The sequence below is a fragment of the Ursus arctos genome, unplaced genomic scaffold (genome assembly GCF_023065955.2).
Source record: "Ursus arctos isolate Adak ecotype North America unplaced genomic scaffold, UrsArc2.0 scaffold_3, whole genome shotgun sequence".
NCBI lineage: Eukaryota > Metazoa > Chordata > Mammalia > Carnivora > Ursidae > Ursus > Ursus arctos.
Window position 1 is genome coordinate 16,951,715 of NW_026622985.1, and position 27,349 is coordinate 16,979,063.

The 27,349-nt window shown below is 43.0% G+C and overlaps 1 protein-coding gene across 4 annotated transcripts in view; it reads left to right on the top strand.

The window, feature by feature from the left end:
- Positions 1–27,349, top strand: part of NAMPT (nicotinamide phosphoribosyltransferase) — a 401,813-nt gene that overhangs the window by 190,163 nt on the left and 184,301 nt on the right. For 3 of the 4 annotated variants that reach the window (XM_057304070.1, XM_048212899.2, XM_057304071.1), the window contains one exon: positions 10,818–10,929. The gene's annotated coding sequence lies outside the window, so the exon portion shown is untranslated. Of the gene's footprint in view, positions 1–10,817; positions 10,930–14,512; positions 14,694–27,349 lie in introns of those variants that run through there. The other variant, XM_026503589.4, reaches the window with a different exon arrangement.

Below are 27,349 nucleotides of genomic sequence, written 5' to 3' on the forward strand. Positions count from 1 at the left end.
TTTTTTTTTTCTATATTGGCAAACTTGATCCTAAAGTGTATATGGAAAGTCAATAGTTCTAGAATAGCCAAACAATTTTGAAAAAGGACAAAGTTGGAAGGCTCACACAACCTGATTTCAGGACTTACTGGAAAGCTATAGTAATGAGGACAGTGTGGCTTGGGCCTAAGAATAGACGTATAATCCAGTGGAGCAGAATTGAGGGTCCAGAAATAGGCCTTCATATATACAGTCAATTGATTTTGACAAATGTGACAAGATAATTCAAAGGAGAAGGAATAGTCTTTTCAATGAATAATGCTGGAATAATTGGACATCCAAATGTAACAAATAAAATGACACTGTACTATTACTTCACACCATAAATCAACTCAAATTCGGTTATAAACCTAAATGTAACCTGAAACTATACAATTTCTAAAAGAGAAAATAGAAGAGTATCTTTATGATTTTTGTGCTAGGCAAAAAACTCCTTAAAGAGGACACAAAAAGCACAAACTATGACATTTTTAAAAATTGCTAAAACTATCAAAATTAAAATGTTCTATTCAAAAGCCATTGTATGTCAAGATACAATATCTATCAAGGTAGGTAGGTAGGTAGGTGGGTAGATATAAACATTTATTACAGGAAATTGGCTGTCACGCAATTAAGAAGGCTGAGAGGTTCCATGGGCTGCACTCTGAAGTCTGGAGATCAGAAAAGCTAGTGGTATGATTCAGTACCAAATCCAAAAATGTCTGAGAACCAGGAGAGCTGAAGGTGGAGATTGCTGTCCAGCTTGAAGACAGAACCAAGAGCACCAAGGCAGAAGAAGATCGATGCCTCAGCTCAAGCAATCAGACATAAAGAGAAAAGGGTGAATTCCTCCTTTTTCTGCCTTTTCTCCTGTTTCGGCCCTCAGTGGGTTGGATGATGCCCACCCACAATGAAGAGAGCAGTTTATTCTACTGAATCCACCAACTCAGAAGCTAGTCTCATCTGGAAATGTCCTTATAGACACACCCAGAAATAATACTTAATCTTAAAATCCAATCGGTTCACACATAAAATTAACCATCCAGGCACTGTTAAGAAAATGAAAGGACAAGTCATAATCAGAGTGAAAATATTTGCACAGCAAACATCTGGTGTGAAGGACTTGTGTCCAGAATACATAACTCTCAGAAGGGAAATAATTAAAAATTGGGCAAAAGATTTGAACAGACACTTTACCAAAAGAGATGTAGGAAAAAAAACATGAACATGTTCGATATCATCAGTCATTAGGGAACTGCAAATTAAGACCACAATGAGGTGCAAGAATATACCTGTTAGAATAAAGGGAAAAACTGAGGATACCAAATGTCAGTTGAGGATGCAGAGCACCTGGGACTCTCGTAAGTTGCTGTTGGGAACACAAAATGGTACAGCCACTTTTGAAAACAGATGAGCAGTTTCTTATAAAGTTAAATATCTACTTCCCATAAGACCCAGCAAACTCACTCGGGTAATTAAGATCAATAAAAACGTACGTTCCAACAAAAACCTGTTCGTAAATGTTTGTAGCAGTTTTATTCATTATCATCAAAAACTGGAGATAACCGAAGTGAACCTCAACTGATGAATAGATGAACTTGTAAAATACTATACAGTAAAAAGGAATGAAACGGTGATACATAGAACAACATGACTGAATTCCAGATGGATTATGGTTAAGTGAATAAAATCAGACTCTAAAGTCTACTTACTTCATGGCATTCTGGTAAAGGCAAAACCAAACAAAAAATCAGAGCAGTGGTTAACAGGAGCTAGTAGAGGTAGTAAAGGGCTAATTAGAAAGAAATACAGGGAAATTGGGGAAAACGATGGAACTGTACATATCTTCATTGTGGTGATGATTATACTACTGAATACATTTGTCAAATAGAATCATACAGTAAAAGATTGGATTGTACTGTATGTAAATTATGTCTCAATAATTTCTTAAAAAGAATTTGAGAATATTTAAGAATTTTTAGTACTATCAAGACCTCAGTGATTCCACTTCAACCCTTCGTTAACTTCCAATTAACTTCCAAAATTCCTTTGAACTTGTTGGAAGTGCCCATTTTCTAATGATTATTTTGTTGATACTCATTTTACTGTGGTCTGCAAAGGAGAAAATGCAAAAAGTATTCTCTCATCCTTGTCTTCTTTTTTCTTTTCCTCTCTTTATATCTCCCTCTTTCTTGAGTAAAAGTATACCTTCATATGTTGCTGGCAGTCGGTCTGGAGATAGATTTATGTCCCCGTTGAAAAGTTGGTCCTTGTGAGCCTGATTCTATGGAGCTGCAAGGCCACATTGTGTTGGAAACTCTAGGGTGAGCTTTAATTGCTCAAGTATCTGTTTCTGGAGGTTCCATAATTCATATGGAGGCTTCCAGACCTTTCCCGGTATGCTGTCAAAAGCTTCCCTGTTTCCTCTGGCAAACGTGTGCCTGGGCACCAAATCTCACTTATATAAAATATGGAAATTAAATGCAGCCCTGGGCATCCAGGATACGGTTGTGTAACTGCAGTCTTGGCTAATAGGGGCTAAAATCAGAAAAGCCTTATAATAGGCAGGTAAAAGAAGAAGATACAAGTTTGATATCCTTGGAGGGCACCGTTGTTTCTCTTGGAACTTGAGTTGCTGAAAAATTTCTCTCTCTCTCATCCTTTTTCAGTGGACATTTTCAAACACTTACAAAAGTAGACAGAATAGTTTGACTTCCATGTAACTATCACCCAGCTTCAAAAACTATCAGTTTATGACCAACCTTGTTTCCACTATACTCCTACTCACCCCTTACCTTAGGTTATTTGACAGCAAATTCCAGATATCATATCATATTTGCTCTGTCAGTATTTCAGTATGTATGTATCTCTAAAATATGGCTATTGGAAGTTTTTCCAGTTTGCTTCTGTGTGCCTTTTATATGCCCCATCGTTATGGTGGGTGGTTTTTGAGTATTCCCTTGCTTCGTGGGTCTATAAGATACTCCAAGTACATTTTTATATTTCCTGCCCAGTCCTAGGAGTAGCCATTTCTCCAAGGAGCCCTGGTTCCTTTTATTAGAGAAGGGTTTTAGAAATCAAAATTTGGACTCTATGAGTGCTCATTGTTCTAGGCCCTCTCAGCTGACCAAGAAAATATATGTGTATATACTTACCTGCATATATATGCATATCAATAAATATTTCTGTATGTAACCATGTGTATCTGTGTTAAACTAAACATGAGTTCATACTTATGTCTTCAATTTTAATCTGTTAGCACCAGGATCATTCTGGCCACCTTCCCTTGCTTATCTATAAATTCTCACTTCAACAGTGAGAAACCTGGCTCTTACCACCCACTGTCCATTTTTTTAATTGTGTAATTCCAGAATACACGTGTTGTAGGATCAGAATTGTTAACACAAGGAAACAACTTTATCCACTAGAATACAGTGCTTATGTGCAGTTTCTTTTGCCTTTAGTCTTGTAGACTCCACTCATTTCCAAAGTCATTTAGGTAATGTGGCACTTAGGTTAAGGATACTGTATGACCCACCCCATTCCACTCAGGTATTTACCCAAGAGAAATATAATCATATGTTCATACAAAGACTTATATACAATGCCCATAGCTTCTTTATTTTTAATAGCCAAAAACTAAAACAACCCCAAATGTCTGTAGGTAGAAAAACGGATAAACAAATTTGATATAACCAAATAATGAGATACTATTCACCAGTAAAAAGGAACGAATTACTAATACATGCATGATACATATGAATCTCTAAATGATTACATGAGTGAAAGAAGCCAGACACAATCAATATATATAAAATACTCAAAAATGTAAACTAATCTATAATGACAGCTGATCTCTGGTGACCTGGGGATGGAAGAGTTTGGGGGAGAGGCAGAAAAGAGAGATTATAAAAGGAGATGATGAGGGATGATGGGTATGTTCACTCTGTTGACTGTGGTGATCATTTCATGGGAGAAAACATGGCAGAGTTATCCAGTTGTACAGTTTAAATATGTGCAGTTTACTATATGCTCCTTTCACCCCAATAAAAAAGTCTATGCCTAATACTCTTTATCCTTTTTCATTCTAGAGAAGTGCTTCTCAAACTTTGGACTCAGATATTTATTTTATTCTCTGTGTTATAATCTATCAACATTTATTCTGTTGCTCAAATTATCCCAGGTTTCACCATTCAGAAGAGCCACTTGAATGTGGCCAGCATGTCCTTTTCACATGTCCCTGTCATTGTTTGTTCATGTCTTGTGTTCATTTTTCTCTCAAGTTTTTGGCCTTTTGTCCCTTAATGTCCAAGAGGTATTAAGAGTTATTAACCCTTTGTCTGTGATAGATGTGACAGAATCTTCCTTTGAGTTTTATACTATATGAATATAATACTTATTTTAGAAATTTTTAAAAATACGCAGGAACATGTTTTGTAGGAACTGAAAAGAAGAAAAAATATGTCAAGTTGTAGGTTGGGAGTGATTTCACTTCAGTTTTTAGTCAGCACCACTTTGGGTCCTTCTGGCCCGCCCTTCCTCTTAGGAACCCTGCAAGTGAAGCTAGCGTGTGCCAGCCGGGAGGCTTGCCGGATGGCCGGGTGTGAGCACCTGGAGGTGAGCCCTGGCTCTTGCTCTCACTTTGCCTCTTTTTTTACATGTGCCTGTGCAGTGGCACGAGGTCCAGGAAATAAACAGCGAATGACAAGCATGACTTACTTTCCCTCCCTGTGGCCTCCCCATGCTCCAGCAAAAATTGTGAGAATGTTGCTCTTGGAGGCCCGTCAGAACTTCTTTTCTAAATATAAATGCAGAGACACTAAAAATAAGCAGTGGTAAGGTGAGTTTCATTTGTTCCTGGAATGTCCGTACACCAGGGATATAATCTTAGCTGTCAAGGAGCCAGAAAGGAACAGGTAGCCGTCCACTTGTAACTGGACTTCTGAGAGTGAGAAGAGACACTGGGGGGGGGGGGGGGTGGGTGGTTGCTGGAATATTTTGATTTTTTTCTTGAATTGCATTGAAGGCAGGGCAGCAGGGAAATAGTGATCCCGTCATAATTTCGTAGCAGCGTCCTTAGCCAGCATGGTCCACGGGAAAGGAATGGAGGTTAGGGGAGCCCACCCCAGCAAACCAGGGTGGAGAGAAAGCAGCGGTAACTCTCTGAATCATCACATGAGAAACAAGGCAGTTGAACAGTGCAGAGTGCACAGAATCAAGAGTCAACCAGGAGAGACATGCACCCGGCATGGTGTCTGTCCCATAGGATGCCATGAATCTGTGCTTGAATAAAGGAATTAAAAGGTATCCTGTACCACCTTGTGTTGTTCTTAGAGGTCCAAAGGCTGGTGTTATATGCTGTAAGAGTCAGATGAGAAAGGCAGGGCGGGGAATGAAGGGCAGCAAGACTCCTAAACAGAAACTCTGAGGTAGGCAGCCCTGGAAGTACAGCCAGCAGGTGGGACTTAGGACAGGGTCTGCCGGTAAAAACTGCACGAAATACGATGGCCAGCAGTGGCAGCAGATAATCCAAGGCGTACCTGCGATGCAGGGCCCACACCTGCAGACAAGGTCCAGCCCTGCCAACACCTGTCCGCACTGTCTGACAGAGCAGAAATCACACTTACTGCAATATAGAACCCAAGTTATATATCCAGTTATCAGGCGATGTTATCTGCCCATACAAAGGATGTAGCTACAACACTTCCGTGGCCTCCGTGCTGCTGTACGAAATAACCTCCCTCAGCCACTTCTGGCCTTTCCACTCTTCCGAACAAGTGCATCCTATACAACCAAGTGCAGACGTTTCTCTGGGAAGAGTGCGTTCTCGTGCTCTCCCATGCCTTTCTTTATTTTGTTCAGTGTGCCTGTGATACCATTCCTTTACTGATTCATGTGTTCACTCCAGAACAAATCTATTGATTTGTTCACCAATTAAGATTGATTTTTCAATTTGCTAGTTGATTGATGGATTGCCAATTATGTTCTAGTCACTGTACTGGGTGCCAGGGATGTTGTGGTAACCAAAACTGATGTGATACCTGCCCTCTTGGGAGAGAGAGACAATAAACTTATAGAAACAAATATTTACTTACACACTGTGGGACGTGCTAAGAAGGAAATGACTGTGTTAGCAGAGAAAACACCCAATGGGACTGACTGTAGAGAGTGATTAGGAGAGGCCTCCTGGCCACCTGCCCTGTGAAGCATTTCCTCAGCAGCCCACACCCCGCCCCCACTCAATCAGTCACTCCTTCCTGCGCTCCAAAGTCATTTGCTTCTACTTTTGACTTGACGCCTCTCTTTCACAGTTAGTTGTTTCTGTATCTAAGGCTCTACTTAGACTGTTAGTTCTCTCGCTGCAAAGAGCGTAGAGCGCAGAGCAGATGGAATCTGGGAGTCCGTGAACCTAAGTGTGAATTACAGTCCTCCCTGTAAATACTGGGACACTTGGAGAGTCATCCGAGCTCGTGATTTTAGTCCAGGTTCCGCGGAAGCAGAGCCGGAGGTATAAAGGCTGTGTCCAGGTCGTTTATTTGGGAAGAAACTGCAAGGAGTAGAAGTGAGGGATGGACAGTGAAAGGGAGAAGAAGGAAGAGCCAACACAAGGATGTGTTATTGAGTTGGCCACTGCTGCAAGCAATGGACCCCTAAACCTTGGGAGGAGCCCTTTAAAATGGTTCTCTGATGACAGAGGGAACCCACATGAGCACAGAACCCCCCTTCATTCCTGAGTTTGACAGTATTTCAGCCTCCCCGTAGATGCAGCAGGCTGCCCATCTGAGATGTCAGAGACACTCCAGGGCAGGAAGCAGGAGTGCACACACGAGGACAGATGCCGTCCAGTCGTACCTGAGTGAAGCTGGACAGTCGCTCACAGAGCTGGCTGATGAGGCAGTGACTGGAGTGAGGGGTATGATGGGAGGGTTTTTAAAGTTGAGGCGTCTGATACCCTCGTCGGGAAAACAGATGCAGTAGCAACGCCCACCTGTCCGGCACGGGGAAGTTAAATGAGATGCCCCATGTGGCAGTGGCAGTATCTGGGCAACACCTGGGCAAGTACTAGCCACTGTTGCGTCACAGCAATCTTCAGTCTATGACCTCAGGAAACACTTGGTACACAATTAAAAACAAATGTGAACTGGGTGTTATACGCAAGTAATGAATCATGGAACGTTACATCAAAAACTAGGGATGTACTGTATGGTGACTAACATAATATAATAAAAAAATATTAAAAACAATGTGGGTTACGTGAATAAGGAAGGGGAGTGAGGGAGCAAACACAGAGGTATCCCAGGCTCTTTTCTCAAGGTTCCTACCCATGTACGATTGAAAAACTACATTTCCCTCACTCAGTCTAGGTTTATTCCCCATTCAGTTAGATGTGAACGAAGTAAATGGTGGAAGAAGAGATACTTTTGGAACAGCTACCTTGAAGAATTTATTGAGGCCGTGCCCTTAAGAGAAGAGAGCTGGGGAAGGGTTTATTTGCCTATGGAATGTGACCTCATTAATGGGCTTAATTTCCTTTGGTTTTGCCCAGTGTCTGACAAAAATATCCAAACAGAGTTTGAGTGAGAAATCATTCAGAATTAGAAGATAGGGTTCTCTCTGTCTTAAAAGCTTCTAAACCCCGGGGAGAGCAGGGGACATCACATTCAGTCATAAACCATAAAGCAGGGCTAGCATGTTGACAGAGTCCGTCGTCACACATGGTAGCAGATTAACTGGATTGAACTCAACGCAGAGCCAGCCAGGGAGGATTTCATTTCATTACAGGCTGCTTCATTTCCATTAGCACTTGCAGGTCCGGTGATAGGTAGGGCCAGTCAGTGTCAGGCAGTGGGGCTGCAGGGGTAGTGAGGGTGACAGACAAGAAAATTAGCAGTGAGGGCAAGTGTCATAAATGCTGTCAAGAGAGCTGCACAGAGGTGTTAACGGAGTGCGGAATATGGGTACGAGTAAAGGGCACCTAAGTCATCTTGCAGGAGAAGAGAGAAGGGCCAAGGTTGTTTTCCAAAAAGAAGAGATACTTCGCCTACGCCTTGGTGGAGGAATAGACCTTAGTTGGATGGTGTAAAGGGGAGAGGTCATTTTAGGCAGAGAGAATAACCTGGGATAAGCCCCAGGGGTGGGAGGGAGCATGGTGCTTTGGAGGGATTGCAAGAGGGTCAGCGTTCAGGAGCAAGGCGAACACGCAGGATGTGGTGAGCAATGCGGCTGCAGGAATTAGTGGGGGCAGGGTCCTATGGAGCCTTCTGTGTCACACTGGTGTATTGAACTTGCCTGAGGGGAAGAGGTAAGTCACAGAAGGATTTTAAGCAGTGGGATGATGCAATCCTACCAGTGCTTTCTAGAAGGATACCTCTGCCCGTGGTGTGAGAGTGGAAGAAAACGCAGGATGGGATATGTGTGCATGCACGGAGCTCAGTTTGCTGAGTCGGGGGTAGAGGATAATGACCTGTGGCAGTACAGTAGCGATAGAGAAGAGGTGAGAGATTCCTAACGGGGAACCAATGTGCTGGTGACCCCATTGTTTGAATGTGGAAGACAAGGGAGGAGATGGGCCAGGTGGATGATTGTGCCATTTGGAAGAGAAAGGAAAGAAGTTCATGGAGAAGGTAGAGCAGAATTGGAAGAAGAGTCGAAATATGGTTGGAGGAGAAATCTACTTGGAATGTTTTATTTTTCTGTATTTATCTTTGGGACATGGGAATCCTTTTATAAAATTTCTGCATATGAAAAATAGTATGGTCCTCAAAGGTGAGGACCTCCCATATGGTTGTGTGGCCTATGTCCTGCAAAAGGGTGTCTGGCCAATGAGGGTAAGTGGGGCTGACATGTGGTCTATACACACTCCTTAGGTGTGTCTGGCCAGGGGTATGTCTGCCTGGAGGCAGGGGCACGTGTGCTGGATGCTTTCTAGATCCGGTTCCCGCCCTTCACTCTCCTCTGTTCCCTGGGTGGCTGGCCGGCATGGACTGCATTCCTTGACCCCACCTTCTGGCTGGTTCTGTAGGCACTGGTCGGATCAAAGGGAAGAGTTTCAATTTCTCTCAGCTCCCTCTCTACTAGGTGGCTATCGATGGTCACAGCTCGCATAACTACAGCCCCTGTCGTGTTTTGAGCACAGGGTTCTCTCCTCTTGCCCCTCAAGGACGGAATGGTAGTGACTTCCCACCATTGCTAGCCCCAGAGTGCTGTGCCGTTTCTTGTGGATTTCCCTAAATCCTGCCCACACCTTTGTAAATGGTGTGTTCCTTACACTCTCCTCAATCATTCAGTTTCAAGTTGTCTTTGGCTTCTTGCCAGAACCAGAACTGATTCAGAATATTTTTCTGATTAACACAAAACAACATCTTCCTTCACTTATCCGTGCACCTGTGGAGCAATGATTGTCATAGGAGCCCCTGTTTCTCATTCTTACAAAGGTGCTGTATTAGCAAGGGGGTGCCTACAGATTCTGAAACCAGGAAGCTTTAATCCATCAGGAAAGTAGGTCCAGACTAGCTTTTCAGTCTGATGCAAAGTTTGAGTTGGAAAGGAAGACGGAAGATAGTAGCTGTCTGAGTCCATGCAGGCTGCTACAACAAAGTGCCAGGGACTAGGTGGCTTAGACACAACAGAAATTTGTTTCTCACGGTTCTGGAGGCTGGAAGCCCAAGATGAAGGTGTCAGTAGGCTGGGGTTTGCTAAGAACCCTCTTCCTGGGGCACCCAAGTGGCTCAGTCAGTTAAGCGGCTGCCTTCAGCTCGGGTTGTGATCCCAGGGTTCCAGGATTGAGTCCCGTATTGGGCTCGCTGCTCAGCAGGGAGCCTGCTTCTCCCTTTCCTCCCCTGCTCCTGCTCTGTCGCTCATTCTCTCTATCTCAAATAAATTAAAATCTTGGGGGGGGGGGAAGAACCTTCTTCCTGATTTATAGAATCAGGAAGAAACTTCTGTGTACTCGCATGGTAGAAGGGGCCTGGGATCTCGGGGGGCCTCTTTTATAAGGCCACTAATCCCATTTGTGTGGGCTCTACCTTCAGACCTAAGCACCTCCCAAAGGTCCCACCTTCTAATACCATAATCTTTAAGGGCTGGGGTTTCTACATATGAATTCAACATTAAAAGCCAAGCAGTGGGGAAGAACAACATGCTCAGAGTCCGTAGACCCTGGGGAGAAGCACTGTGGGCTGTCAAATCAGGTATCATCCATCCACCAAGCCTGCCTTGAGAATTGGGAGTTGGCTCTTAGGAATTATTTGGGTGGGGGTAGAACATTAGATGTCAACCTCCACTCTACCAAGGAGAACTCCTCCCCTTTTCCAGGTCTTTCCCTTCCTTTCCCCTACCCTGGCCAAATAAAACTCCTCCTAATTTTCTTTAATGCTGGAATCACGTATAAGAGAGTATCTTCCTTAAACTTCAACAAGATACTGATCCTCACTCCCCCAGTGCAATAGAGATAGAGAAATTGTTATTTATAAATGTTTTTTTAATGTGCCTATTTAGAACCAATTATTTGTTCATTCACCAGCAGCTGTCGAACACCACCTAACCCTGGATGCCCTTCTCTGTTCTCCAGTGGCCCTCTGACCTCTTCCTAAAGGAAAGGGGATGAGGCCTGCAAGGGCTGCAGCAGGATGGGTGAAGGCAAAGCCAGAATAAGTAAAGGGTGGGCGGAGGAGAGGCAGGGTGGGGCCAGCCTCCGACCCTTCCCCTGGTGGCAGCCAGGCTAGGGCCGGGTGTGAAGATCTTCCCGGGCAGGCGCACGTTCTCCGTGTTCACGTTCACTTACGATCTTATACCGACAGCTCTGCATGTGTGGAGTGGGCCAGGCTGGAGGCCTGCATGTTTCCAGATTCTTGACCGAGCTGTATATGGAAGCCTGAGATCTTCCAAACCTGAAGCAGAAGGTCAAAGGAGGTAAGCAGCTTGTTCTCCAGGCCTTTCTGTACTCAGTAACGAGATGACTCATCTCACCACAAAGACTGACAAAGAGGGCCTCATTGGGTCCTCCTCTTCTCTGACTCTTTCCGAGCCTTACATGGGTGGCGCTGTGCCAGTTTGGGGTTGCTAAGCTGTGGGGCAGTGTTGAAGAGGCTCTGGCATCTCAAATTCGTTGCTTGAATATCTGAACCCTTATTCCAGGAAGTCACAGAACTTCCAAGCAGCATATATGAAATTATGCTTGAAAAAAAAAAAAAATCATTGCCATTTGATGATCTGGGGAAATCCCAGAACAAGTATCAAGGCTGTCTTACCAGAGTGATAAATTGACAAGTGGTGAAAGCTTGCTCCTGTTTGCCTGCCTTCCCCAGGATTTCTTGAGAATCAGGCATGAGCAGAGGGCCTTACTCAACCTTAGCGAGCTTTAGGCCTCCTATTTGCTTGTGGTTTTTTTTTTTCTTTTCTACACCTAGCTATTGATACTTACACCGAAGTGGTGGGATCTCCCCTCTTCTCTTTCTCTGCCTTCCCCACCCTGCCATGACTGAATGAGAGAGTTTAGAACTGGGATTAAGATCTGCTTTCCCAAGTCTTGAACTTTTTAAAATTTTCTTTCTATTTTTCTTTTCCCTCTCTTCCTTTCTCACTCTTTTGTTCATTAATTTTTCCAATTATTCATCTGTTACAATGTATCTGGAGTCTGGGCCTAAGCTAATGAGCACCCCTTTCACCATTAGGATTTAGACTTAAGTCTGAGGATGCCTGGATGATGTGTACCATGGGCCTATGTTCCTGAGGGACAGCAGTCTCCCAGAAAGACTCACTCCCCAGGAAGACAAAGGGGAGGACACCTACTTAAAATTCAGTGGCAACAGACCAGGACTAGGATGTGCTTTGGGGTGGTCCTGGTGGGATTTTGGAAACAGCATAGTGACTGTCACTCAGATGTCTTCTGGCCTAGCACCCCAGAACTTGTGCCTGAGTCCGAAGCTGAGGATGTTGGAATAAAAGCACGAGTAAAAACTAAAAGACCTATTCACTCAGACACCCCAAGTTTACAGAAAGCAGCAGCAGCAGCTGCCACAGCAGCCACAGCAGCCCAGAGCCAGGCAGATGTTAGCCTGTGTCCACCTGGGCAGGCCCCGCTTTGGCTTGGGCCGTGGTGGACACAAGCATGGAGGTGACGCCTCGAAAGGCCACTTTCAGTGTCAGCAGCAGTGGAGACAGCCCAGTAAGCACCAGCAGGTGAGGAAGACAGTGACAGGTGCCACATGTAGTGGCAGGGCTGTCTCTCCCAGTATCTGTAAGAAAATCCCTGAAGAATCCCGGACTTGGCGATAAGCTTGATGTAAGGCTGTGTGGTGGGGGTATCCACAGAGCACATTTGGTAAACCCGGAGAACACTCTTTCGTGTCTGTTGTACTGAAGGTCCAGCTCCAGCAGCTGAGCTCGGGGGACACAGCTTGTTACACATCCTTAAAGCCAACTTAGCTCCAAGAAGGCCTTGCAGGAGCCTTACATGAAAGCCTCAGGTGTGAAAGGGCTAATTTTTCAAAATGAAAGTAAAAGAACCATAGTCAAGAAATAAAGACTAGAAGGAAGGGAAGAAAAGAGATGTTGCATTAGAAAACCTAGTCAAGCAAATGTTCTTGCTTGACTTGAAACCCTTATCTCTTTTGGGTTTCATTCTTGACAGTGCAAACTCTGTGCCCAATCAAGATGCAAACAAAGGGAAATTCGGTTATTCAGGCAGAGATGCTTTTATCCCCCCCAAATGGATTACTAGGCCCAAAGTTTCTGCGGGTTCCCCGCTGAGCAAGGAGCCCGATGCGGGGCTCGATCCCAGAACCCTGGGCTCATGACCTGAGCTGAAGGCAGGCACTTAACTGACTGAGCCACCCAGGCACCTCCCGTGGTTTCTATAGTTCTGTGTGGTTAGAGAGCTACCTGGAGTCGTTGAACTTAGTTTCAGTAGGTTGTTGGGAAACTCTGATGATTACATTCCTGCCCCAGTGCCACAAACAACTCTAAAATTCAGCAAACCAAGTGCCAAGCTGGGGTTACACGTGTCCCTGAGGGAGCTGGAAACCCCTGTATTCGTGGCCAGTGCTCGTACCTGTCTGCCTCCTTTCCTCCTCACAGTGGTGCCGGTAGATGGGAGGACAGGTGCAGTGATCTCCACCGCACAGGTGAGACCACAAGGCAGAGAGGGCCAGGGCCACACTTGTGTGCAGGGCCAGCATTTGGACATACCCTCCACCTCTGTGTTCCAGCTGCATAGCCCCTGCTTGGCTAGGTGTGGAATGGGAGCTCACCCTGATTTTTCTAGCATTCCAGAAGACTCCAGTGCTCATGTAGATTTGGGAACCTTACTCCTCTAAACTGTCTGTCTCGGCCTGAACGCTTAATGGGTGAATCATCTCAGTTTAAATGGGTTTGATAAATACAGGAATCTAATTGCTAGACGTGACGGGTGGATAAAAAGGTAACGGGCCTTGAATGAGGAACACAGAGCGCGTTGGCAAATCGAAGCAGGTATCAAAGAAACGACAGTTCTTTTTCCTTAATTCTTGTAGATGTTTTTATATTTCCAAAGTAAAATCATTCCTAGAGACAGAACCAAAGGAGAGACTGGCACTAGATGGATCCCACATGGGTCCTGCTGACAACTGCAATCAATATTTGCATGTCCAGAGGGGGCAGAATACGGCCCACACCTGTCTGGGAGGGGGACACACACACACACACACACACACACACACACACACACACAATCCTGTCCTTCTGTCAGTGTGGGAAGGTCTAGGAAAATGGCAGCTGATCTGTGGTCTGCTTTGGCCCCTTAGAAATTCAAAACTGCCATAGTTAGATATCTCGAAGAATTTCCAAGGACCCCAGAATATTATAGAGAGTTAGAGCTAGAGTGTTCCCAAGGTAGCCGAGCAGAGGGTGATGTGGAGAACAGGAAACAGGGGAGCGTGGCTGGGACACCTGGCTGGCCCAGCCAGTAGAGCACGTGACTCTTGGTCTTGGGGTTGTGAGCTCAGGTCCCACGTTGGGTGTAGAGATTACTTAAATATAAAACCTTTTTTTTTTTTTTTTTTTAAGAGCATTGCTGGTGAGACAGCAAAGTTTTGAGAGTAGAAATTAGCTTATGTGTTTGTGAGATACAAGAAGAGACCTGCTAGGGGAAAGGGAAGAAAAAAACATTTATTAAGCACCCAACATGTGTCTAGTTCTGTACTTTCATGTATACCTTACCTCATTTCATTCTCAAGAAGCTGTATAGATTGGTTCTATTCTATAGGTAAGGAAACTGAGGGCTCGACAGGACAGGTTGGTTATCCACAGTGACCCAGACAGTATAACAGAACCACGACTTGAAATCCAGGGCTTAGGAACACAAAGTCCATGCCCACCGCGTTGCTTACTTGTGCATGTGTACCTCTGTGTGGTCTAGAAAATGCAGCAACTAGTAAGTTCCAGGCCCTGTCCTAAGTGCTTGATAAATATTAACTTATTGAATACTAACAGTGACCCTGGGAAATAACTGCGAGTTCACAGATGAGGTAATTGAAAGAAAAAGACGTGGTGTAGCCTGCCAAGATCCCGTGTCTGGTGGCCGAGCTGCCTGCCTGGCTCGAAGTCCATGCTTCTCATCATGACTCCGTGGTGCTGCTCCACGAATGGAAAGACGTTTGCCGAGCACTCACTCTGTGCCAGGCACTGCTGGGCCTGTTGTGAGTGCTTTAGACTTACTGACTTGTGCAGTTCATGTGGTCGGGCGGTCTAGATGGTGGCTGGATTCTAAGTGGGGGCTCTGGAATCGGCGCCTGCCGTTTATTAGTTAAGTGACCTTAGGTAAATCATTTAATCGCTCAGTGGCTCTTTCCTCGTCTGTAGAGTAAGAGTCGTCATTGTTTCTGCGTCATAGATTTGTGGTAAAGATTAATTGAGTTATTACGCATAAAGTGCTTAGACAGTGTCTGGCAAGTAGAAAGTGCTGTAGGTTTTCTTTAAAAGGCAAGCAGAGACAGACTCTTAAATATAGAGGACAAACTGGTGGTTGCCAGAGGACAGCTGGGTGGGTGGATTGGGGAACTAGGTGATGGGGATTAACAGTACATTTATCATGATGAGCACTGAGTAATGCGTAGCATTGTTGAGTCACTATCCTGTACCCCTGGAACTAATACAACCCCGTATGTTAATTATACTTGAATTAAAAAAAAAAAAAAAGGGCTAGCAGAGGAGCTTGCACTTAATGCATGAGGGTATGAGTGTGTCCTAGTGAAATTCTGCAGCTGGTTCCCGTGGGTCGGGAGCTACACAGTACTGCAGCCATGACTCCCACCTCCTGCAGGGTCCCTACGAGCTCCAGGACTGGCTGCTTCTGCGTGCTCTCCGTTGGCAGATCAGACCTCACCAGAATACTGGCCAGCCACTGCTATTTTAAGCTGGAGTTATGGATTGGCTCCAACTCAAGAAATAAGCAGAGATGGAGAAACTAGGAGTCACTGGGAGGCTATAAGATGCTAGAGGAAATTTGTCCACCCAGGACCAAAGAGCTTATCCTTGATAAATAGCTCTGACTCTGCTGTCCTTGAAACAGAGCCTTGACTGTCTGGCAATTACTCAACTTTTCAAGGCTGTTTGACATGGCATAAAGTAATAAATGACGCTGCAGTAGGACTGCGCTTGAGGGACCCTCCTTGGCAACCTAGAGGCAGGAGGCCCAAGGAGAACAAGGCCAAGAAGGAGCAGACTGATGTATCATGGCTGTAACCAGGTTCGGCACTCCCTCCTCCATCATCTCTCCAGCCTGGATCACCTCCTCCAGTTTGGAAACCCTGAGGCCCGGGGCACTCACCTGGTAGGGTCAGAACCTGTGGGCCAGAGCTATTCCACACCAGGTGGGTCCTTGGTCCCAGGAGGAATGGCTGCTTAGCTCTGAGTCTGTGCTGAGATGAGGAACCACATGGAGTTACCATGATTGTCTCCTCTTTGCCTTGGGCCTCCCGCACATGTGCTGAGCTTTTGAGCCCACGACCTCAGTTGCTGATAGGTGTTACTCTCTTCATTTTATAGGGGAAGGAACTGTAGCCCAGAGATGTTGAGTGAATTGCCCAAGGTCGCACAGCAAGGAAGCAGGTGTGGAAGGTGGCCACGGAGACAAGGAGGCCAGAACATATAGGAATTTGTGCATTTTATCTTTTTCATAGAGCAAGGAACATCACTGAAAGGTATTAAGCATGGACAGGGCAAAATCAGCATTGCATTTTGAAGAGGACACTGGCTGCTGAGTGGAGAATGGATTAAATGAAGGGAGACTTGTTTTGAGTCTAGTGAGAGGAGGTGGTAGACTCAAGTGGTGGTAAGGGAATGAAGTGGATGGATTCCAGAGATATTTGAAAAACAAAGGCCTGCTTGCATTTAAGGGGTCCCTGGCTAATAATCCCATCCCCTTTCCGTCAAGTTTTCCAGTGAAGAAACCTTCAAAAGCCATACAGTCAAGACAAAGGAAGAAACGTCAGGGGCTGGCTGACCAAGGAACAAATCTGGAAGCTCCCCAGGAATTCTCAGAAAAGGCCTGGCACTTTATTTGTAAGCTTTTCAGAAATCATAGTCTAGGCAGTGAGCAACCAAAGAGTATGGCACAACTTGAAATTCTTGGAAAGGAATTAGGCTGGAAATGTTGAGACTGTCAGCCGCTTCCAGATCCTTCCCTGTCCAGGCTCCTTAGAGCAGAGCATCCGGGGCCTTTGCCACAGAAACCACATGTCTCACAAAAGACAATGCCGACTTCTCCTTCAACTTGGAAGGTCTGTGCTTTTAATCCCTTCTGTCCTCGGTATTTTACCACAATCCATGTCAACGTAAATGGAACAGAAGTGGCAGTAATAGATTTATGAAGAAAGAGTGAGAGGGCTAAATGGAGAGGCGTGGCCGAGGTTCCAGTGAATGAACCTCACAGCCAACTGGTACCAGGCATTGAAGTGTGTAAACAGAAGACCTTCTTGGAAAATCAAGGAGGGAGACGCATGGTAGCTGAGCCAAGCAAGCCCCGATTATGTAGATTTCCCACTAAGGAGCTAGAAGAACCACAGATGGAGACGTGGGTGTGACCCTAGGCATCTTAGGGCTAAGGGCTGACAGAAAAGAGTGACTTCCCTAAATTTGCAGAGATAAGTTAGACTCCAGGACGGAGGCTAGGGCCCCTTGGTTATTCCCTTTGGTTGAGCAAATGAGTGAATGAGGGTGCTGGAGGCTTGGTTCAGCCACGTGCATTCTTGACGCATTCTTGCCACAAGAACATTGCTCTGCTTGCTCACTCATCTGGAATTCTCCCACAGGTCTTCACGTGGCTGCATTCCTAGACTAGCCTACAGGAACTCTCCACTGCATCACATTACTTCATTTTCCCTGAAGCACTTACCATTATTTGAAATTTTCTTCTTTAATTTGCTTGTTTACTTATCTATTATTGGTCATATGTCCATGAAAGCAGTGACTTCATAATTGTGCAAAACAATGTCCCAGGGCTAATAGCCTAGCAGGCACTCAGTTTTGTTGATTGAATGCCCTGTCAGGAAGCTGAAGTTTTGTGTATGTGTTGCAATAGTCACCAGTTGGGAAGGTGGAAAATTTAGGCTAACGGCTTATTCAGTGTTTAGTATGTGAACCTAGTAATTGAACCCATTTTTTTTTAGTTTGTCACTTAATTATCTTAGAATGTCTCAGGGACTAAAACAAATGCTTATTCATATAAAATCTGTAAGGCACAATGTAGTAAGGTCAAGGCAGTAGTGTGCGCATGGAAGTTTGCTAACAAAATAAGCTGTATTAGAACGCTTTCTCAGTAATATCATTGCAAAAAGTAGCTCTAATATAAATGTTTAACCAAAAATGTGAAATAAAGGAGCTAAGTATTTGTTACTTCATTTTTAGAAAGATAAATTTCTGCTTCCGCAGAAACAACCAAGCACTTGAGTTATAGCAGCCTGAGTAATTTAAATAGAGCCTGTTTGAGTGCACAGTCACGGCAAGATGTCAGAATTAAGGTTGAGCTTCAGACTCAGCCTCCTAGAAAAGAAAACCACAGCGGGAGAATTCTAATTAGTCACACCCAGGGAATGAACCAAGCAACCACTGCACAGGAATGAGATTAGGCCCCAGAATATCCCGGTTCTTTTCACTGCTCCATTCACGGGCTGGTGTTCACCCCTGAGTGATAAAGACATTCTGAGATTTCAAGCTGCAGACTCTTGGGGCTGCCGTGGGCTCCGCCTCCTCGCATGTCCTCAGCAGAGGCCCAGGTTTACGGGGTACATATTAGATGCTGTTTGCTCGAGAGGCTGGGGGAAGTAGCAGATACTTTGTGTTGGTCAGACTGTGATTCAGCCAAGAAAGACCCATCAGGAGGAGCCTGGCAAAACTGAATAGCTCAGTAACCCAGCACTCCCCGACCTCTGTAACAGCATACAGGCCTCTGAGCTATTGTGCATAAAGCACAGCTGGTTAAGAGTGTCTAAATGGAATTTCAGTCTGCTCATCTGCGTTTTCTCAATTTCTCATTAGCAATTTGCTCTTAGCTGGGAGCTACTCAGGATTGAGCTAAAAATCAGACACAGGCCTGTGGCACTTTTTGTGTTTCATTGCTTCTCCCTCTTCCTGCTCCTCTAGACTGGAAGAAAGACGGGAAGAGAGAGGGAGGCGAGTTTGCATCTTGCTGCCTGGTGCTGGGCAGAAAAAAATTATTGCAAATATCGGAAGGTTTAGAAAAAGCAGTTGCTGAGGGAAAATTACAGCTCTAAATGCTTATATTAGGAAAAAAGAAAGGTCTGAAAGAAATGATTTAAGCTTCCATCTTAAGAAGCAAATTAAGCCCAAAGCAGAATAAATGATAAAAATAAGAATGAAAATTGGGGCACCTGGGTGGCTCAGTTGGTTAAGTGTCCGACTCTTGATTTTGGCTCAAGTCATGATCTCAAGATCGTGAGATAGTGCCCCAAGTCGGGCTCCCCACTCAGCACGGAATGTGCTTAAGATTCTCTCCCTCCCTCTCCCCCTACCCCCACTCACTCTCACACTCTCTCTCTCTCTCTCTCAAATAAATAAATAAAATCTTTTTAAAAATAAGAATGAAAATCAATAACATTGGACACTACATCTGAAACTAATGATGTACTGTATGATGGCTAATTGAATTTAAATTAAAAAAATAAAAGAAGATCTTAGTTAAAAAAAAATCAATGAAATAGAGAATAGAGAATAGAATAGCCAAACAATAGAGAAAAAAAAATCAATGAAATTAAAATCTAGTTTTTAGAAAAGATCAAATGACTATTCATTTAATCTTCACAACAGTACAAGTTATGTATTATTATTCCCATTTTATAGATGAAAAAATTAGGCACATAAAAGCCAAGAAATTCACCCCAAGTTGGTAAAGTACTGAGCTAAAATCTGACTCCCCTTCCCAGCTTCTTTTGCATGTAGCTTTCTGGTTTTCTCAACACCTATCATTGAATAGACTATCTTCTCCCCATTATGTATTTTTACCTCCTTTGTTATAGATAAATTGACCACATGAGCATGGGTTTATTTCTGGGCTCTCTACTCTGTCGTATATGGCCTTTATTATACTGAGGTATCGTCCTTCTAAACCCACTTTGTTGAATTTTTGTTATGAACCGATGTTGAATTTTATCAAATGCTTTTTCTGCATCTGCTCAGAATGACAACCTTGCTGGTTATAGGTCTTTTCCTATCAGCACTTTGAACGTATCATGCAAAGTTTCTGGCCATGTAAAGTTTCTGCTGAAAATCAGTTCATATATGGGCTTTCCTTTCTATGTAAATGCTTTTTTTCTTGCTGCCTTTAAGATTGTTTCTTTATCTTTAATATTTGCCATTTTAATTAATACGTGTCTTGGTGTGGACCTTCTTGGGTTCATCTTGTTTGGGGCTTTCTGTGCTTCCTAGACCTAGATATCTGTTTTCTTTTGAAGATTTGGGAAATTTTCACCTATTATTTCTTCAAATAAGTTTCTAACCACCTTGTCTCTCTCTTCTTCTTGGATCCCTATGAATATTATTATGAATAATATGAATATTATTACACTTGATTTCAGAGAGATCTTTTAACCTATTCTAATTTTTTATTATTCTTTTTACTTTTTGCTGTTCAACTTGGTTGCTTTCCATTTCCCTGTCCTCTAGATCATTGATCCATTCTTCATCCTCTAATTTGCTGTTGGTATATGCTACCCTTCTTACTAATATTCATGAAAATGCTTAAAGACAGATTACTCAGATGTTTAGTAATTTTGGCTCTGTTCCCCCCAAATGAGAACTTGATTCTTCATATCATGCCATTAAGTTGAAGTTCAGAGTCCTCCACTAATGTTCTTGAAATGGCTCCCTTACTTATCTTCATTGTAAAATCGATGCCTAAGTGAAATCACTTATCCTATGGAATATGATCCTTATCCTATGGAATATGGTCCTTATCCTATGGAATGATAGGATATCAATTTTACCTTATCAGCGATACTCTAAAAGATGTCCTAGAATGAGTGTATTTTATAAGTAAAATGTATTGCTACTATTCAACATACACAGAGGGCTTATTAAATGCCATCTATATGACATTGAGCATGTGGTTACTCTTGTAGAAGCTTAAGTTGCTGTGGCTCTATCATATATAGTAGATCTTAAATAGGAGTGCACATCAAAATTTTGGAAACTACATTTGTTTTAGTCTTACTCCAGAAATTCTTATCCAGTAAATCTGGGGTAAGGTCTAAGTATCATGGTAAAAAAAAAAAAAAAACTCCTCAGGTGAGTGTGATTTGTACCAATGGTAAATGTGCACTATATATATAGTTGACAAATATTTTAAACATATGTATAAAACACACACAGCTATATGATTATTGCATTCCTGAAAGCTACTTATCACACTTGATAACTGTCAAACATTAAAAAATTCCCTAAGGCTTCTATCAGAGGAGGCAAGATGGAGGAAGAATAGGGGACCTCGTTTCATCTGGTCCATTGAATGTAGCTAGATAACTATCAAATTGTTCTGAACACCCATGAATTCATCCTGAGATGTAGGAAAGGAATATCTGGAAATCTACAAGTAGAAAAGCAACCACTTTCTACAAGGTAGGAGGTGCGGAGAAGTAAATCTGGGGGGATTTATAGGAAGATAATTAGCAGGGGTGGGGGTGGGGGACTCAGTAAGCCAGCTACCGGAAAGTGATCTATCCCCAGAGGGCAAAATTGGAACCCTTAGAAATCTTCTCTAGTGAGAGATAGCCCTGACTGTAAGGAGCTCACGTAGTGAAATGGGGCAAAAATCTAGGTGGGACAGTGTGGACTCAGGATCCCTAGAGGCAGAGAAATAAGGGGGGTGCCTGAACCAGTAGAGTTCCCAAGCATTGGAGCAGGGAAACTGGTTATGGTCAGTGAGCCCAGGAGGGGGCTCTGAGCTCAGTTCACCATAAACTGCTAGCCACAGTTCCATCAAGGGACCACTCTCTGCGTGGGGACACTGCAAAGAACAGGAGCTCAGGGGCCCCTTCACCTTCCCTCTGGAGGGGTGGAGTAGGTGCGTGCACAATTAGGCGACTGCTCTCTGCGCCAGGACCCTACAAAGTGCAGTAACGGGGGACCCTCTGCCTTCCCCTGGGAGGATCGATGTGGACATGCACTGCAGGAGTCTGCAGAGCTTGGCACACACGAGAGTGAAGACTATTTATCACTAGGGTTTACTGAAGAGAGGGGACCACGATCTTTTGACTCTGGGACTGGAGATCAGGGCATGGCCATTTTTATTTTGATCCTCTGAAGAGGCACAGAAAGCCTTCAGGGAACAAAATCCACACAGAGGACCAGCTTACGCTGAGCCCAGCCCCCTGGCAAGGGGCAGTGCAACTCCGACCAAGCAAAGACACCTGATGAGCAGTGCAGCAGGCACCTCCCCCAGAACACCAACTGGAAGAACAGTTGCACAGCAGATTTAGCACACAAGACTGTAAAACTCCAGTGCTAGGGGAAAACAGTATATAGAATTTGAGGGGGTTTTTTCTCATGACTCATTTATCTTCCAGTTTAAAATTTTCCATTTCCTTTTTTCTTTTTTCCCTTTTCAGGTAGTTTCTTATTTTATCAACTCTTTGTTTATAAGTCTTTTTTAACTTCCATTTTTTACATTCACATTGTATAGATGTAGTTTTCATTTTTGGCTTCTTTTCACTGTATTCAATTTTATTTTTGTATATATAGAAGTTCTGTTTTCATTACAGTTTGGGGATTTAGTGTCTTCTAACACAGAGACCAAAATACACTCAGGACCAACTAGATCACCCTCTTTTGTCCACCCTGTGAGATTATATTCTCCTCCTCCCCCCCCTTTTTTTTTCTTTTGCTTTTACTTTTCTTTTTGGTTTCTGACCTCTTCGGATTTGTCAGATGTGTATTTTGCTTGGGTCATGGTTGATATTTTTGATAGTGCTCTGTTCCGCCATTCTTCTCTGGGCAAAATGACTAGAAGGAGGAATTCGCAACAAAAGAAAGAACCAGAGGTAATACTCTGCCACAGATCTCATCGATATGGTTATAAGTAAAATGTCAGAGCTGGAATTCAGGATAACAATTACAAAGTTACTAGTTGGACTCGAAAAAAAGTATAAAAGACACTAGAGAATCTCTTCATGCAGAAATGAGATCTAATCAGGCTGAAATTAAAAATGCATTAACTGAGATACAGTCTAAATTTGATGCTCTAACAGCTAAGGTAAATGACTCAGAATAGAGAGTCAGTGACATAGAAGACAAGTTGATGGAAAGGAAGGAAGCTGAGGTAAAGAGAGAAAATACAATTAGTAGGCCATGAGGAGAGGCTTTGAGAAATCAGTGATGCTATAAAACATATCAACATCAGAATTATAGGATGCCTGAGGGAGAAAGGGCCAGAAAGTGTATTTGAGCAAATCATAGCTGAGAACTTCCCTAATTTGGGGAAGGAAACAGGCATTCATGTCCAAGAGGTAGAGAGGACCCCTCCCATAATCAATAAAAATAGATCAACACCGTGACATATAATAATGAAGCTTGCAAATACCAGAGATAAAGAGAAAATCCTGAAAGCAGCTCAGGACAAGAGATTCCTAACCTACAGAGGTAGGAGCATTAGACATAGATCAGACCTATCCACAGAGACCTGGCAGGTCACAAAGGGCTGGAATGATATTTTCAGGGTTCTAAATGAGAAGAACATGCATCCAAGAATACTTTATCCAGCAAGGCTGTCATTGAGAATGGAAGGAGAGATAAAGAGCTTCCAGGACAGACAGAAACTGAAAGAATATGTGACCACCAAGCCAACCCTGCAAGAAATATAAAGGGGGATCCTGTAAGCGAAGAGAGAGCCCAAAAATAACATAAACCAGAAAGAAACAGACAATCTATAGAAACAGAGACTTTACAGGTAATACAATGGCACTAAATTCATATCTTTCAGTAGTTCCTCTGAATGTAAATGGACTAAGTGCTCCAATCAAAAGACACAGGGTAGCAGATTGGAGGAAAAAAGCAAGACCCATCCATATGTTGTCTACAAGAGACTCACGTTAGACCTAAAGACCCCTCTAGACTGAAAGTGAGGAGGTGGAGGACCATTTATCATGCTAATGGACCTCAAAAGAAAGCTGCAGTAGCAATCCTCATATCAGACAAGTTAGATTTTAAACCAAGACTGTAGTAAGAGATGAAGAATACAGGGGCGCCTGGGTGGCGTAGTCGTTAAGCGTCTGCCTTCGGCTCAGGGCGTGATCCTGGCGTTATGGGATCGAGCCCCACATCAGGCTCCTCCGCTATGAGCCTGCTTCTTCCTCTCCCACTCCCCCTGCTTGTGTTCCCTCTCTCGCTGGCTGTCTCTCTCTCTGTCAAATAAATAAATAAAATCTTTAAAAAAAAAAAAAAAAGAATACTATATCATACTTACTATCCAACAAGAATATTTAATAATTCAAAATATTTATTCCCCTAATTTGGGAGCAGCCAATTATATAGACCAGTTAATAACCAAATTAAAGAAGCAGATAATGCAATAATAGTAGGGGACTTCAACACCCCACACACAGCAATGGACAGATCATTTAAGCAGAAGATCAACAGGAAACAAGGGCTTTGAATGACACACTGGACCAGATGGACTTCACAGATATGTTCAGAGCATTCCATCCTAAAGCAACAGAATACACATTCCTCTCAAGTGCACATGGAACTTTCTCCAGAATAGATGACATAGTGTGTCATAAATCAGGTCTCAACCAATACCAAAAAACTGGGATTATTCCCTTCGTATTTTCAGATTACAGTGCTTTGAAACTCGAGCTCAATCACAAAAGGAAATTTGGAAGGAACTCAAGCGCTTGGAGGTTAAGGAGCATCCTACTAAAGAATGAATGGGTCAACCAGGAAAGTAAAGAAGAATTTAAAAAAACTCGTGGAAACAAATGAAAATGAAAACACAACTGTTCCAAACCTTTGGGATACAGCAGCAAAGGCGATCCTGAGAGGGAAGTACATTGCAATACAAGCCTCTCTCAAAAAATTAGAAAAATCTCAAATACACAAGCTAACTTTCCACCTAAAGGAGCTGGATAAAGAACAGCAAATAAAGCCTAAACCAAGCAGGAGAAGAGAAATAATAATGATTAGAGCAGAAATCAATGAAATAGAAACCAGGAGAACAGTAGAATAGATCAACAATACTAGAAGCTAGTTCTTTGAAAGAATAAATAAGACCAATAAACCCCCTAGCCAGACTTATCCAAAAGAAAAGAGAAAGGACCCAAATTAATAAAATCATGAATGAAAGAGGAAGAATCACAAGCAACACCAAAGAAATACAAACAATTTTAAGAACATATTAGAGCAAATATATGCCAACAAGTTAGGCAATTTGGAAGAAATAGATGCAGTCCTACCAAAACTGAAACAGGAAGAAATAGAAGATCTGAACAGACCCATAACTAGCAAAGAAATTGAAGCAGTAATCAAAAACCTCCCAACAAACAAGAGTCCACGGCCAGATGGCTTCCCTGGGGAATGCTACCAAACGTTTTAAGAAGAAATAATACCTGTTATACTGAAGCTATTTCAAATAATAGAACTGAAAGGAAAACTTCCAAACTCATTCTATGAGGCCAGCGTTACCTTGATCCCAAAACCACACAAAGACCCCATCAAAAAGAAGAATTACAGACCAATATCCCTGATGAATATGGACACCGAAATTCTCACCAAGATGCTAGCCAATAGGATCCAATAGTACACTAAAAGGATTAATCACCACAACCAAGTGGGATTTATTCTTGGATTGCAAGGGTGGTTCCACATTCACAAATCGATCACCATGATACATCACAAAAATAAAAGAAAGGACAAGAATCATATGATCCTCTCAACTGGTGCAGAAAAAGCATTTGACAAAATACAATATCCTTTCTTGATTAAAACTCTCCACAGTGTAGAGATAGAGGGAACATATCTCAATCTCTAAAAGCCATCTACAAAAAGACCACAGTGAATATATTTCTCAATGGGGAAAAACTGAGAGCTTTCCCCCTAAGGTCAGGGACACAAAAGGGATGCCCACTGTCACCACTGTTGTTCAGCATAGTGCTAGAAGTCCTAGCCACAGCAATCAGACAACAAAAAGAAATAAAAGACATCCAAATTGGCAAAGAAGAAGTCAAACTCTCACTCTTTGCAGGTGACATGATACTTTACGTGGAAAATCCAAAAGATTCCACCCCCAAAGTGCTAGAACTCATACAGGAATTCAGCAACGTGGCAGGATACAAAATCAATGCACAGAAATCAGTTGCATTTCTATACACCAACAGTGAGACAGAAGACAGAGAAATTAAGTAATCTATCCCATTTATAATTGCACCAAAAACCATAAGATACCTAGGAATAAGCCTAACCAAAGAGGTAAAGGATCTGTACTCTAAAAACTGCAGAGGGGCGCCTGGGTGGCACAGCGGTTAAGCGTCTGCCTTCGGCTCAGGGCATGATCCCGGCGATCTGGGATCGAGCCCCACATCAGGCTCTTCTGCTATGAGCCTGCTTCTTCCTCTCCCATTCCCCCTGCTTGTGTTCCCTCTCTCGCTGGCTGTCTCTATCTCTGTTGAATAAATAAATAAAATCTTTAAAAAAAAAATAAAAATAAAAAAAATAAAATAAAAACTGCAGAAAGCTTATAAAAAAATTGAGGAAGACACAAAGAGGTGGAAAAGCATGCTCATGGATTAGAAAAATAAATATTGTTAAAATGTCTATGCTGCAAAAAAAAAAAAAAATGTCTATGCTGCCCAGAGCAATCTACACATTCAATGCAATCCTTATCAAAGTACCATTGGCATTTTTCACAGAGCTGAAACAAATAATCCTAAAATTTGTATGGAACCAGAAAAGATCCTAAATAGCCAGAGGAATGTTGAAAAAGAAAGCCAATACTGGTGGCGTCACAATGCCTGACTTCACACTATATTACAGAGCTGTGATCATCAAGACAACATGGTACTGCACAAAAAACAGACACATAGATCAGTGGAACTGAATAGAGAGCCCAGAAATGGACCCTCAACTCTATGGTCAACTAATCTTTAACAAAGCCAGAAGGAATATCCAATGGAAAAAGAATGATCTCTTCAATAAATGGTGCTGGGAAAATTGGACAGCCCCATGTAGAAGAATGAAACTGGACCATTTTTTCACACCATACACAAAAATAAACTCAAAATGGATAAAAGAGCTAATTATGAGACAGGAATCCATCAAAATCTTAGAGGAGAATACAGGCAGCAACCTCTGTGACCTCGGCCACAGCAACTTCTTGCTAGACACCTCTCCACAGAAAAGGAAACAAAAGCAAAAATGAACTATTGGGACTTCACCAAGATAAGAAACTTCTTCACAGCAGAGGAGACAGTCAACAAACTTAAAGGCAACCTATGTAATGGGAAAAGATATTTGCAACTGACATATCAGAATAAAGGGCTAGTATCCAAGATCCATAAAGAACTTATGAAACTCATCACCCAAAAAACAATCCGGTCAAGAAATGGGCAGAAGGCATGAACAGAGTTTTCTCCAAAGAAGACATACAAATGGCCAACAGAACCCTGAAAAAATACACATCACTTGTCATCAGGGAAATACAAATCAAAACCTCAATGAGATACCACCTTACACCAGTCAGAATGGCTAAAATTAACAGGACAGGAAACAACAAATGTTAGCAAGATTGTGGAGGAAGAGGAACCCTCTTACAGTGTTGGTGGGGATGCAGGCTGGTATAGCCACTCTGGAA